The sequence below is a fragment of the Canis lupus genome, chromosome 5 (assembly GCF_048164855.1).
Source record: "Canis lupus baileyi chromosome 5, mCanLup2.hap1, whole genome shotgun sequence".
In the NCBI taxonomy this organism is placed as follows: Eukaryota; Metazoa; Chordata; class Mammalia; order Carnivora; family Canidae; genus Canis; species Canis lupus.
In genome coordinates, this window is record NC_132842.1 from 3,097,604 (window position 1) to 3,113,064 (window position 15,461).

At 38.8% G+C, this 15,461-nt stretch overlaps 1 protein-coding gene and 1 long non-coding RNA gene across 11 annotated transcripts in view; one reads left to right on the forward strand and one right to left on the reverse strand.

Moving 5' to 3' along the window:
* Positions 1–15,461, forward strand: part of CCNY (cyclin Y) — a 334,546-nt gene that overhangs the window by 291,845 nt on the left and 27,240 nt on the right. The window lies entirely within an intron of this gene.
* Positions 1–15,461, reverse strand: part of LOC140633160 (uncharacterized) — a 37,125-nt gene that overhangs the window by 1,492 nt on the left and 20,172 nt on the right. Inside the window, exon 3 of the long non-coding RNA XR_012030750.1 lies at positions 42–142. This is a non-coding gene — a long non-coding RNA (uncharacterized lncRNA). The remainder of the gene's footprint in view (positions 1–41; positions 143–15,461) is intronic.

The window sequence follows — 15,461 nt, forward strand, 5'->3', positions numbered from 1 at the left end:
CTTTGGGTCAGATGTTTGCCCTTGGAACAGTCAGTTCTTACCCAGAGGTGATAGGACAGAAGGGCCCAGGCTCTGTCCCCAGCCATTGTTTTCCTCACTCTGCTAAACACCTCCAGCAGTTCCTCCAGCAGTTCTGTGTTCCCTGAGGAAGACAGAAAGAAGGCCTTTATGTGACCTCTAATAGGATTGGGCCACCTCTCATCTCAACTGAGCCGCCACCACTCTCCCATCTGGGCCTCTTGGTCTTTCCTGCACATACCGGTACCTGCCTTGGGACTTGAGCACTTGACACCATTGCCAGGAATCCTCTTTCCCAGATAGCATGTGCCACGACCCTGCCTTCCTTTAAGTCTTCACTCAAAGGGTCCGTTCGAGGGGCCATACTTTGAATTGTAACCTCCCTTCTCCCCCATGTTCCCTTCTCATCATTTCCTGTTTTTTCTTCATAGCACTTGTCACCAATTAACATTCTTTAGGCTTTAGTCATTTATCTTATTTTGTTTATAAGTTCCATGATTAAGAGGTCTTTAAAATCTTTTTGTCTTTCTTACTCACTGAGATATGACCAGCATCTGGAACACAGCAGGTACCTAATGAATACTAAATGTCAGAGTAAGTGTAGTAATAGCTACCTGCTGCTGAAGCAATAAAAGTGGTGTTGGTGCACCTCACACTTTGATACCTAGGGAGCATTTGGGAGCTATTTGCTGTAGTTACCCCTTATCCCAGGGTTTGGTAACTTGGAACTCCTGTTCTGCTGTTTCACTGCTTAAGTTATTAAGGTAAGCTTTCTGAGGGGAGGATGGCCAAGTCTGTAGTTTGGGGACACTGCTCAGCCACTCCCCTGAGTGTTGCTTACAAGGTTGGCCCCCTCTGGAGGGCTGTAGTGATGTGATGGACTGGAGAGGAGGTCAGTAGCTGATGGGGAGGAAGCAGGCATAAAGAGGGGGAGTTGGGAAGAATGGGGGTGGCACCTACTGCAAATAACCAGACAGAGGAGATGTAGTAGTACCTTTTTATTAATTCCTTATTTTTTGTAGCTTTATTAAAATGTAGTCTAACTTACCATAAAATCCACTTAGAGCACTTCAGTGGTTCTCTGTATCTTGTGCAACAACCATCACCATAACCTAATATTTCAGAATATTCTCATCCCCCCATAAAGAAACCCTTCACCCTTTAGCCGCCACTCCCCATCCCCAGTCCCACCCTAGGCCCATGTAACCCCACTAATCTATTCTCTTTCTTAAGGGACTTGCCTGTTCAAGAAGTAGAATGGATCCATATAATATGTGGTCTTTTGTAACTCGCTTTTCACTTACCGTAATGCTTTCAGACATTATCCATTTTGTAACTTGTAGAGTATTTCATTCTTTTTTGTTGCCAAATAATATTCTAGTTTCTTTATTCAAATTCATCAGTTGATGGACATATGAATGTCTCTTTTTTAGTTATTATGAATAATGCTGCTGTGAACATTTGTGTACATGTTTTTGAATAGGCATATATTTTCATTTCTCTTGCTGTATACCTAGGAGTGGAATTGCTAGGTCATATGGTAACTCTTAAATTTTTTGAGGAACAGTCTGTTTTCCAGCATGGTTGCACCATTTTTTATTCCCATTGGCAATTCCCTAATAGGACGGTTCCAATTTCTCCATATTACATTCTTGTCAGCACTTTTTGTTGTCTGTTTTGATTCTAGCCAATTCTAGTGGGTATAAAGTGTTATCTCATTATAGTTTGGGTTGGTATTTCCCTAAAGATTAATAATGTTGACCATCTTTTCATGTGTTTACTGGCTGTTTGTATATCTTCTTTGGAGAAATGTCTCTTCAAATTCTTTGATCCTCCCCCCCTTTTTAAAGATTTTATTTATTTATTCATTAGAGACACAGAGAGGCAGAGACACAAGCAGAGGGAAAATCAGGCTCCCTGCAGGGAGCCCGATGCAGGACTCGATCCCAGGACCCTGGGATCATGACCTGAGCTAAAGGCAGACACTCAACCACTGAGCCACCCAGGCATCCCTCTAATTTTAGACCTTACGTTTAGGTATGTGACCCATTTTGAACTCATTTTTGTGAAATAGGGGACCAAGTTTATTTATTTATTTATTTATTTATTTGCATGGGATATCTGGTTCCTGCAGTGCCATTTGTTGAAGAGACTGTCCTTTACTCATTGAATTGTTTTGGAACTTTTGTCAAAATCAGTTGACCGTAAATGTGCAAGATTATTTCTGGACTTTCAGTTTTATTCTGTTGATCTGTATTTCTTTATACCCACACCACACTGTCTTGATTACCATAGCTTTGTAGTTGAAATCAGAAAGTATAACTCTAGGGGCACCTGGGCAGCTCAGTCAGTTAAGTGTCCGACTCTTGATTTTGGCTCAGGTCATGATCTCAGGGTCTTGAGGTTGGGCTCTGTGCCAGTTGAGAAGCCAACTTAAGATTCTCTCTCTCTCTCTCTCTTCCTCTGCCCTCCCCCTACTCTCTCTCTCTCTCTTTCTCGAAAGAGAAGGAAGGAACGAACGAACGATGACTCTCCCAACTATGTTCTTCTCTTTAAGATCTTTTTGACTATTCTATGACCCTTAAATTTTCAGTTTTAAAATTAGCTTGTTTCCGCAAAAACAAACAAGCAGAAACAAAATCAGCTAGGATTTTGATGGGGACTACATTGAATATGTAGATCAATTTGGGGAGTATGTCAGTCTTAACACTAGTAAGTCTTCTAATCTGGAATATGGGATATCTTTCCTTTTAGATTTTCTTCAGTTTCTTTCAGCAGCTTTATAGTTTTCAGGGCACACGTCTTGCACTTCTTTGCTAAATTTATTCCTAGGCTTTTCATTCTGTTTCATGCAATAGTATGTAGAATTATTTTCTTCATTTTCATTTTCAGATTGTTTATTGCTAGTGTATAGAAATACAATTTATTTTATTTGGATTCCTTTCTCATTGCTGAACTCATTTTAGTTTTTATAATATTTACTAGATTCTTTGAATTTTATATATGCAGGATCCTGTCATCTGCAATAGGTATAGTTTTACTTCTTCCTTTCTAAGTTGGATGCTTTTTACTGGTTTTTCTGGCATATTTGCCTTGGCTAGACCTTTAGTGCAGTTGAGTAGAAGTGTGAGAGTGTACATCCTTGTCTTGTTCATGATCTTATAGGGAAAGCTTTCGGGCTTTTTCTGTTAAATATAATGTTAATTGTGGGTTTTTCATAGATGCCTTTTGTCAAGTTGAGGAAATTCCCTTCTATTCTTAATTTGTGGAGTTTTTTTTTTTTTTTTTCCCTTAAAAGAGTTTTGGATTCTGTCAAATGCTTTTTCAGCATATGTTCAGATTGATCATGTGATTATTTTTCCTTTATTTTATCAATATGTTAAAATCAACCTTGCATTCCTGGGGATAAATTATTATACTTTTTTAAAAAGATTTTATTTTTTTGAGAGAGAGAGAGAGGACATGTGCACACGAGTGGGGGTGGGGAGAGGCAGAGGAAGGGAGAAGTTTGACATGGCAGTTTATCCCAGGACCCTGTGATCATGACCTGAGCTGAAGGTAGATGCTTAACCAACTGAGCCACCCAGACGTGCCTCCCTCACCCCCCCCCCCCGCTGATAAATTATCCCACATGGTTGTTGTATATAATTATTGTTATGTGTTGCTGGATTGGATTTACTAGTATTTTGTTCAGAATTTTTGCGTTATATTTGTAGGGGATATTGTTCTTTAATTTTCTTGTGGTCTCTTTTGTTTTGGAATCACCATAATACTGATCTCATAATTAGGAAGTATTCTTTCTATTTTTCTGAAGAGTTTGAAGATTGGTATTAATTCTTAAATGTTTGGTAGAATTCACTACTAAAGTCATCTTGGTTAGGATTTTTCTTTGTTGGAAGTTGTTTTTTTTTTGTTGTTGTTGTTGGAAGTTTTTATATTACAAATTCAATCTCTTTCCTTATAGGTATATTCCAATTATCTATTTCTTTTTCAATTAGTGTCTTTTAGGAATTTGTCCATTGCATCTAAATTATCCAATTTGTTGATAACAGTTGTTTGTAGTATTCCCTTACAATTTTTAAAAATTTCTGTAAAGTCCATTGTAATGCCTCCTTTTGTTTCTGCTTCTGCTGATTTTAGTCTTCTTTACTTTTTTCTTGGTCTGGCAAAAGGTTTATCAATTTTAGTGATCTTTCTAAAGAACCAAAATTTAGTTTTACTGATTTTCTACTTTTCTATTCTTTATTTCATTTATTTCCATTGTAATCTTTATTAATTCCTTCCTGCTGCTTGCTTTACGTTAGTTTGCGCCTTTTTTTTTTTTTTTTTTTTTTGGTCTGGTTACTTGTGGATATTGTTTAGAAAAATCAATTGTATATTGTTTCACTTGGTAGAGAATTAAAATACACAAGTGGGACTCAAGAAGTTATAGCTTAAGGTGGAAGGTTAGGTTATTGATTTGAGATTGTCCTTTTTTAATGTAGGAATTTAATAAATTTCCCTCTAAGCTTCGACTATTTTGCATAAATTTTGGCATGTTGTGTTTTCATTTTTATAGATATATTTTCTTGAGTAAGCTTTTAATTTTAGATGTACAGAAAAATTGTGAAGATAGTATAGAATTCCTATGTACCTCACACCCAGTTTTTTACTAATATCTATAAAATTACATAACATCTATGATGTTATTAGCCTCTTGTATTTGAATGATATATTTGTCATAATTAAAGACCTGATACTGAGACATTAACTAAAGTTCACGGTTTATTTAGATTTCCTTAGTTTTTCCCATTGTCCTTTTTCTTTCTCAGGATCCCGTCCAGGATACATTACATTTAGTTGGCATGTCTCCTTAGGTTCCTCTTGTCTGTAATTGTTTCTCAGACGTTCCTTGTTCTTTTTTTTTTTTTTTTTAAGTTTTATTTAATTCCAGTTAGTTAATTTATAGTGTTGTTATGTTAGTTTCAGTTGTACAATATAGTGATTGAACAATTCCATACATCAGGCCTGTGTTCATTACAAGTGCACACCCTAATCTCTATCACCTATTTAACCCATCCCCATGCCACCCTCCCCTCTGGTAACCATCCGTTTGTTCTCTATAATTAGAGTCTGTTTCTTGGTTTGTCTCTCTCTCTTTTTTTTCCCCTTTCCTTGTTTGTTAAATTGCACATGTGAGTGAAATCATACTGTTATTTGCCTTTCTCTGACTTATCGCTTAGCATTATACTCCCAGGCTCCATCCATGTTGTTGCAAATGGCAAGATTTCATTCCTTTTTAATGGCTGAATAATATTCATGTGTGTGTGTGTGTGTGTGTGTACCACATCTTTATCCATTCATCAGTCGTTGGACATGTTGGCTGCCTCCATAATTTGGCTATTGTAAATAATGCTGCAGTAAACATTGAGGTGCATGTATCCCTTTGAATTAGTGTTTTTGTGTTCTTTGTTAAATACCCAATAGTGTGATGGCAGGATCATACAGAATACTTCCATTTTTAACTTTTTGAGGAACCTCCTTACTATTTTCTGCACTGGCTGTACCAGTCTACATTCCCACCAAGAGTGCGTGAGTATTCTTTTTTCTTCAGGTCCTCGCCAACACCTGTTGTGTCTTGTATTGTGTCAGATTTTAACCATTCTGACAGGTTTAAAGTGGTGCCTCATTGTGGTTTTGATTTTTATTTCCCTGATGGTAGGTGATGATGAGCATCTTTTCTTTTCTTTTTTTTTTTTTTTAAAGATTTTTATTTATTTATTCATGAGAGACACAGAGAGAGAGAGAGAGTCAGAGACACAGGCAGAGGGAGAAGCAGGCTCCATGCAGGAAGCCTAACATGGGACTCGATCCCGGGTCTCCAGGATCAGGCCTTGGGCTGACAGCAGCACTAAACCACTGAGCCACCCGGGCTGCCCTCTGAACAACTTTCCATGTGTCTGTTGGCACCTCTATGTCTGACATTGGGGAGATGTCTGTTCATGTCTTTTGGCCATTTTTTAATTGGAATTTTTTTTTTGGTATTGAGTTTTCTGAGCTCTTTATATATTTTGGATACTAACTGTTTATCAGATATGCCATTTGCATGTATTTTCTCCCATTGTATAGGTTGTCCTTTACTTTTGTTGATTGTTTCTCTTGCTTTGCAGAGCTTTTTATTTTGACATAATCCCAAGAGTTTATTTTTGCTTCTGTTTTCCTTGCCTTAGAAGGCATATCTAAAACAAAAAAATTGGTATGCCTGACATCAAGAAGTTACTATCTATATTGTCTTGTAGGGTTTTTTTTGTTTCAGATCTCACATTTAGGTCTTTAATCCATTTTGAATTTACTTTTGTCTATGGTGTAAGAGAGTGGTCCAGTGTCATTCTCTTGAACATAGCTGTCCAGTTTTCCCAGCACCATTTGTTGAGGAGACGGTCTTTTTTCCTTTGGATATTCTTTCCTTTGTTGAAGATTAATTGACTATAAAATTATGGGTTTATTTCTGGGTTTTCTGTTCTGTTCTATTGAATCTATGTATCTATTTTCTGCCGTACTGTTTGCTGATCACAGCTTTGTACTATAGCTTGAAGTCTGGAACTGTGATGCTTCCACCTTTTCTTTTCTTTTTCAAGATTACATTGGCTATTTGGTGTCTTTTGTGCTTCCATACAAGAATCTAGGATTGTTTGTTCTAGCTCTGTGAAAAATGCAATTAGTATTTTGATAGGGATTGCATTAAATATATAAATAACTTTGGGTAGTATAGGCATTAAAAAAATTTTTTTTATTTATTTATTCATGAGAGACACAGAGAGAAGCAGAGACAGAGGCAGAGGGAGAAACAGGCTCCCTGCAGGGAGCCTGATGTGGGATCGGTCCCAGGACCCCGGGATCATGACCTGAGCCAAAGGCAGATACTCAACCACTGAGCCACCCAGGCTTCCCTGGGTAGTATAGGCATTTTAACGATATTTATTCTTCCCACCCATGAGTGTGGAATGTCTTTCCATTTCTTGGTGTTGTCTTCATTTTCTTTCATTAGTGTTTTATAGTTTTCAGAATATAGGTCTTTTACCTTTTTGATTAGGCTTATTCCTAGGTACCTTATTATTTGTGGTACAGTTTTAAATGGGATTTTTTTTCTGCTGCTTCCTTATTGGTGTATAGAAATGTAACAGATTCTGTACATTGATTTTGTACTCTGAGTTTACTAAATTTGTTTATCAGTTCTAGCATTTTTTAGTTTCAGATTTTCTGTATAATATCATGTATCATCTGCAAATACTGAAAGTTTTACTTCTTCCTTACTGATTTGGATGCCTTTTATTTCTTTTTGTTGTCTGATTGCTGTGTCCAGGACTTCCAATGCTATATAAAATAAATGGGAGAATGTACATCGCATCTTGTTCCTGACCTTAGGGGAAAAACTGAGGATGATGTTAGCTGTGGGTTTTTCATATAGGGCCTTTATTATGTTGAGGTATGTTTCCTCTAAACCTACTTTATTGAGTATTTTTATCATGAATGGATGTTATGCTTTGTCAAATGCCTTCTCTGTGTCTGTTGAAATGATTATATGATTTTTATCCTTTCTTTTGTTGATGTAATGTATCACATTGATTGATTTTTTTTTTTTTTTTTTTTTTGATTGATTTACATATATTGAACTACCGTTGCATCCCAAATTCTGCTTGATTGTGGCGAATGATTTTTTAAATGCATTATTGGATTTAGTTTGCTAATATTTGGTGAGGATTTATCTGTGCTCATCAGAGATATCGACCTATAGTTCTCCTTTTTTGTGTTGTCTTTAATAATGTTTATTTGAGAGTTTTCTTGTTTCTTGAGGTAGGCCTGTATTACTACAAATTTCCCTCTTTCCTCTTTTGCTGCATCCCAAATACTTTGGACCATTGTGTTTTCAAATTCATTTGTTTTCATGTATTTTTTTATTTCCTTTTTTATTTCTTGATTGACCCATTCATTGTTTGGTGGAATGTTATTTAACCCCCATGTGTTTGTGTGTTATTTCCAGATTTTTTTCTTGTTGTTGATTTCTAGTTTCATAGCATGTGGTAAGAAAAAAATGCATGTTTTTTAATTTGTTGAGACCTGATTTGTGGCTTAATGTATGACCTATTCAGGAGAATGTTTCATATGTACTTGAAAAGAATGTGTATTCTGCTTTTAGGGTGGAATGTTCTGAATATAACTGTTGGATCCATCTGGTCCAGTGTGTCATTCAAAGCCAACTCTTTCCTTAGTGATTTTTTTGTTTGGATGATTTACCAATTGCTGTTAACTGAGGTATTAAAGTCCCCTACTATTATTGTATTACTGTTGATTATTTCCTTTATGTTTGTTATTAGCTGCTTTATGTATTTGAGTGTTCCCATATATGGTGCATAAATGTTTACAATTGTTATATTTTCTTGTTGGATTTTTTCCCTTTATAATTATATAGTGTCCTTCTTTGTCTCTTGTTACAGTCTTTGTTTTAAAGTCCATTTTGTCCTGTATGAGTACTACTATCCCAGCTTTCTTTTCACTTCCATTTGCATGGTAAATAATTTTCCATCTCTTCACTTTGAATCTTCATGTGTGTTTAGGTCTGAAATGAGTTTCCTATATCTCATGATATCTTAATCATATCTTTTGATTGGAGTGTTTAGGTCATTTACATTCAAAGTAATTATTGATGGGTATGTACTTATAGCCCTTTTCTTGTTTTATGGTTGTTTTTGCAGTTCTTCTCTATTCCTTCTCATTCTCTTTGCTCACATTTTGTTGGCTTTCTTTAGTGATATACTTGGATTCCTTTCTTTTTATTTTTTTGCATGTCTTTGAATTTTGATTTTTGGTTACCATTAGATTTGTATATAACATCTTCTGCCTGTAGCAGTCTATATAAAATTGATCATTACTTAAGTTTGAAACCCATTCTTTACTCCTCTCCTTGTTATGTTTTAGGTATCTGGTATCATAATTTACTTCCTTTTATTCTGTTAATCCCTTGACTGAGTTTTATAGATACACCTAATTTTACTGCTTCTTGTGATTCCTACTTTTTTTTTTTTTTAACTTTTGCTTATGGTCTGTCTTTTCTACTCAATGAATCCCCTTTAACATTTCTTATAGGGCTATTTAGTAGTCATGAATTCCTTTAACTTTTGTTTGTCTAGGAAACTTTTTATCCTTCCTATTCTGAATGATTGTCTTGCTAGATAGAGTATTCTAGTCTGCAGGTTGTTTCCTTTCAGCACTTTGAATATATCATGCCACTCTCTTCTGGCCTGCAGTTTCTGCTGAGAAATCTGCTGATAGGCAGATTATGGGGTTTCCCTTGTATGTAACAGCCTTCTTTTCTGTTGCTGCTTTTCTTTCTTTCTTTCTTTCTTTCTTTTTTTTTTTTTTTTTTAAGATTTTATTCATTTATTCATGAGACCCAGAGAGAAAGAGAGAGAGAGAGGCAGAGACACAGGCAGAGGGAGAAGCAGGCTCCATGCCGGGAGCCCGACACTCCAGGATTATGCCCTGAGCCAAAGGCAGACGCTCAACTGCTGAGCCACCCAGGGATCCCTCTCTTGCTGCTTTTCACATTCTCTTTATCATCACTTTCTGCCATCTTAATTACTATGTGTCTTAATGTGGATCTCTTTGGGTTGATTTTGCTGGGGGCTCTCTTTGCTTCTTGTATTTGGATTTCTTTTTACTTCCCCAGATTCAGAAGTTTTCAGCTTTATTGCTTAAATTAATTTTCTGCCTTCTTTTCTCTCTCTTCTCCTTGTGGGATCACTATAATGCAGATGTTATTATGTCTGATGTTGTCCCTGCATTCCCAATATCTATTTTCATTTTTTATTATTTTTTTCTCTCCTATTCAGCTCGATTGCTTTCCATTACTCTGTCCTCCTGATGCTGATCAGTTCTGCTTTCTCTCATCTACTCTTCTTCTAATGTATTTTTAGTTTCAGATATTGGGTCTGATTAAACCATCTCTGATTGGTTCTTTTTTATGTTTTCTATCTCTTTGTTGAGGGTCTCATTGAAGTCCTATACCCTTTTCTCAAGCCCAGTGAGTATCTTTATGACCATTACTTTGAATTCTCTACCATGGGATCCCTGGGTGGCGCAGCGGTTTGGCGCCTGCCTTTGGCCCAGGGCGTGATCCTGGAGACCCGGGATCGAATCCCACGTCGGGCTCCCGGTGCATGGAGCCTGCTTCTCCCTCTGCCTATGTCTCTGCCTCTCTCTCTCACTGTGTGCCTATCATAAATAAAAAAAAAAATTAAAAAAAAAAAAAAAGAAAAAGAAAAAAAAATGAATTCTCTACCATGCATATTATCTCTGTTTTGTTTAAGTCTCTTCCTGTGTTTTTTTTTTTTTTTTCCAGTTCTTTGATTTGGAGCATATTTGTCTGTCTCCTCATTTTGTCGCTCTGTGTCTATTTCTGTGTCACCTATGTCTCCTGCTCTTGAAAGCAGTGTTCTTATGAAGAAGAGGTCCTGTAGTGCCCTGCAGTGCATTGTCCCCTGTTCCCCATAATCTTGTGCTTCACTGATGTCCTGTGTGTGTTGTGTGTATCCTGTTGTGGTGAGCCACTTTTGCTATCAGTCCGGTCATCTGCCGTGGTTCACTTTGCCTGTTTGGGGAAGATTTGGTCCCTGTGTGGACCAGTCTGGGACTACCTTGGGCTTGAGTTGAGTCAGCCCAGGCATTTGTCAGAGAGGTCGTAGCACCAGTGGCAGATGCTTTCCCTGTTTGGTCCTCTGAGAAGTGTTCATGGGAGGTGGCAGGGCTACAATCAGGACCAGATGTCTACCCTTAGTCCACTGCTGGGACTACAGATGGACTGGTGTGTGAGGCCATCTTCCCCTGTCCCTGGGGTAGGAGTCACTTTGGGGTTGTGCTTGTCCCTGTTGGGGCTTTTTGCACACTGCCAGACTTGTAGCACCACATTGGATGGGCCCTGGCCAAAAACACATCAAAGGAAACAAGACCACAGGACAATGCGGGTGCAGGTGGACAATGTTATTAGCAAGGTTTGTGCCAGTCCACTAAGGTAGGGGACCTTAGCCATGGAGTCAGGCTTGCTAGGTTGGAGGGGGCAGATCTGCAGAAGCACCTAGGGCCAGAATGCACAGTGATAGCAAGGTTGCTTGGGCCTCCCATGGGAGGGTACCTGGAGCAGATGCCTGACTGGAAGGAGCATGTCTACAGGAGAATGTGGGAGTATGGGGCCTTCTGTTACTTTAGGTGGAAAATGCTTGCACTGTGCCGGTTCCTGTAGGTGTCCTTGTGTTCAGGCTAGGGGGCAGGGGAGGGAAATGGCCCCTGCCAGCTTCTTTGTTCCTGGAGAAGTCTCCCAAGAGTTTTTGCACCTCTGGACACACTTGAGGTTAGTAAGCAAATCTTCCTCCAGGCGTTTTTCAAACTGCTGTTTCTAATGCTGTATCTCTCCGAGGCTGTTTATTGTGCTGTCTGTTCAAGGGCAGGGACTGTTTCCTTTCACCCTTCCTACTATCCCAGAGCTGAGGCCACTGATTTTTAAAATTCCACATGTTAAGCACCACTGGTTGTAAGAACTTGCAAAATTTGGCCTTTCTGGTTTTCAAAGCCCAGTGTTGCTGGGATTTGTCTTCCCCATGGGGGTTCCCCCTGCAGGTTCCCTGGTGTGAGAGTCTGTTTTGTCCCCTCTATATATGTCCACATGTCCCTGTGAGTCCATTTGGCTCCCAGCCACGTCTGTGCCTTTGCTTTCCTCTTCAGTGTGGTTCTTCTCTTCATATAGCTGGAGAGGATTCGTTCTACGAGTCTTCAGGTTGTTTTCTGGGTTATTTAACTGATACGGGTATTACCTAGTATCCACAGGAGGAGGTGAGCTTCGGGTCCTCCCAACACCACCATCTTCCCCAGAAGTCTTAGGTTAACTCTTTAAAAAATTGGATTGGAATAATTTCAGTATCATTAAGATTTTGATATATATCCTTGATTCCACGAGTTTGCATTTTATTCCTCCCCCATGACTTGGAACAGTTTTGTTACATGTAGTCGGATGAATGCTCACTGTAATTGCTCACTAACCTGTAGTTTCTAGAGACTCCTTAGGATAGTCCTTCTCATGAATTTAAATTTGGAAATTTAATTGAGCAAGAATGTCCTATTAGCAATGAATGGTCTAGGAATATTGTTTAGGAAAAATCAATTATTATTTTACTTGGTGGAGAATTAAAATATCCAACTGGGAGTTTACTAAAGAAATTGCAGCTGACCCTTGGCTATGTCCTTACTCACAAGTTCAGCAAGTTCATGCTATTAAGTGGAGCTTATTATGAATGCCTCATCTCCCAGTGTAACAGCTGCCTTCCCTTGGTAATTGAGTGTATTATAATATCTAATTCCTTTAGTTAGCCTGTGGATTATCAGACATGGAATGATACTTTTGGGTACTTTTTTAGTATTAAATATTATCTTAAATATCATCAAACATACTTATTAATGTCTATCAACTATGGTATAAAGTAAGAAAGAAGAAAATTGAGTGGCCACCCGTTTGCACTGAGCCAGTGAGAATCTATTTCAGTGGGGAGCTTGGAGAGATTTGCATACCTTATCAGTATAAAGGAAGTCGTCAGGTAAACATTGTTTCACAATGTTTGTCTCATGCTTTGTCTCATGCTTTAAAAATCTGGAGGCTTAGTTAGGTCCAATCTTAGTTTTCTGCTCTTAGTTCAGTTTATTATATATTTTGTGATTCATTTTTTATTTTTATTTTATTTTTTTTAGTATAGTTGACACACAGTGTTATATTTGTTTTATGTGTACAACATAGTGATTTGACAAGTTTATATTAATGCTGTGCTTACCTCAGGTATGCCTCTTCTTGATGAAGAACAAGAAGAGTTAGTTGTCAACCTTTGTAAAATGCACAGTCTGGGGTCCCAAGGATGGAGTCTAGCTGAAATTCCATTTGACCTAGCTTGGATCTATACCTGAAGAATTACAATTTTCACACAGATGAAAGTCATGATCTAAAACATTAGCTCATTCTTTTTGCTCATTTAATATAATAAATGCCATTAAAAACTAAGATCTTCAAAAACTGAAAAGATCACTGAGCTCTAGTGCGTGACCTACTTTTTTTTTTTTTTTTTTTACCACAACCAAATGCTGTTATGTTACTCTTCAGTGAGAGATTTGGAAATTCCCACAAAGGTCCATATAATGCAGTTAGAATGCCATGCTGTGTGACTTCCTGTGGCTTATTTGAAGATCTTTTTGACTTTTTGCAGTTGGCACAGCAGAGTGGACTCTGTCCTCCTCTGAACTTCATCATTTACCACTACACGTGTCTCGTGAACCAAGGACTCAGTTTTACCTTTAAATCCATTCTACCTTCATAAACGTACTTCCTTTTTCTAAATACCATTATTTGTGGTCATTTTCTTACCTAAATCCCTTAACACTAACATGTACCCTCCTGTTGCTGTATTTCAGAGCCAGAGCTCTTAGGTAGATGCTGCTGCTTATTTGTTCTGCAAGATGATGTGTCCATTACTGAAGCAGTCTGAGGTCCCACCCTTTCTTAGCATTGTGCTAAATGCTGGGCACACAAGTGGGAATGAAATGGGTCTTTGTCCTCAGGGAACTTATGGTTCACTAGGTGGAGAGACTGATGAGGCAGCTACATATATTATACTGAGAAAAGCACAGCAAGGGGGTATGTGGAAGGGTCACGCAAACTAATATGGGGGTACATACATCAAGTAGACTTGCCCTGTAATGGTATCCTGTTTCATTACTTCCAGTATATGTAGGACTAGACTTGTTGGCTATTTTGTCTTTGGAATTTGAAATATGTTAGTAATTTCTTTTCATGATTTTGCCTTTTAGTGTAGTACCCCTGATGCATTCTGAGGAAGAGCTGGTATCTGAGATTAGCCATAAGAATCTAGGTTTTTAAGAGTTAAAAAATTGCTTTTTCATTAATAAAGCACTAAAAGCAGAATAACCTTTCTAAGCAAAAGAATTGTTATTCATCTGTTTACTCAGCAAACATTTGAGTGCCAACCACCCTCTCTCCTCATCTTGGAAAAGCCCCTATTTCAGTGGGAGAAGCAGACAAAAATCTGAGCCTTCTCTTCAAACTTCCCTGGGTGTTTATCATCCACCTGTTTACACACAGTTGGCTGGTGCAGACTGGCAAAAGAAGCCCTAAGGGAGCTTCTGCTGCTTTGGAGGGAGTAACTCTCCTCTGCTTGTGCTTTAGGGATCAAGAGAACCATGGAAGGCTATAGGAAGGAGCTGCTAGCTGATGATCTGACTTTTCTTTTTTCTTTTTCTTTTTTAATAATTTATTTATTTGAGAGGGGCATATAGAGGGACGGGGAGAGGATCTCAAGCAGACCCTATGCTGAGCACAGATCCGGATGTGGGACTTGATCTCACAACTCTGAGGTCATAACCTGAACTGAAACCATGAGTTAGATGCTTAAGTGACAGCCACATGGGCGCTTCTGGTCTTTTACTTTGTCTCTCTCTCTCTCTCTCTCTTTTTTTTTTTTAAGATTTTAAAAATTTATTCATGAAAGACACAGAGAGAGAAAGAGGCAGAGACACAGGCAGAGGGAGAAGCAGGCTCCATGCAGGGAGCCCAGTGTGGGACTTGATCCTGGGTCTTCAGGATCAGCCCTGGGCCGAAGGTGGCGCTAAACTGCCAAGCCACCCGGGCTGCCCTGGTCTGACTTTTCTAATGGACCTCGAGTTTTGCTTCCATTGAGGATCATTTCTTCCTCATTCCCTCCCTTCCTCTCTTTTTCCTCCCTCCTCGTTCTTCCTTTCTCCCCCTTCCTCTTTCTCTCCCTCCTAAGTACCTCACCCCTGTGGCCTCCCTGCCCCTCTCTACCCACACAGTCACTGCCTGAAGTGTTTTCACATCTTTATTTTTTTACTCTGAAAGAGACTACTTCAGTTTCCTTCTTATATGCCCTGTATGCTACTGTAAGCCTAATTCAGGCACTTAGAAACACCTTGGTTTGCCTTGTAGCTTCTTCTCCAGAGTACTGCACATACATCTTAAGAGCAGAACATACCAGATTTTATTCCTCCCTCTCCTTGTTGCCCCTTTACCCTCTCTCCACATGTTAAAACAGGAGGGGCTCTTAAGGCTCCAGGCCTGACCCCTTCTTTTCTCTCTCCCTACACTGTTTCCCCAGGTCATGGGATCCATACCTAATCCTGTTTATGCGCCGAAGACACTCATTTCTATCTCAGTGCTGCTTTCTTCCGAGCTTCACAAGGGTGTGTGCCCTGCCCACATGGGTAGCGTCAGGCATAAAGCGTCCACCTGTGACTGTCTTTCCCAGCCTCTTCCCTCCACCAATGCTCCCCGTGTCAGAAGCATTGCCTATCCAGGGCACGAGCTGGAAGCCTCCAGACTCCTACAGCAGCCCACCTTC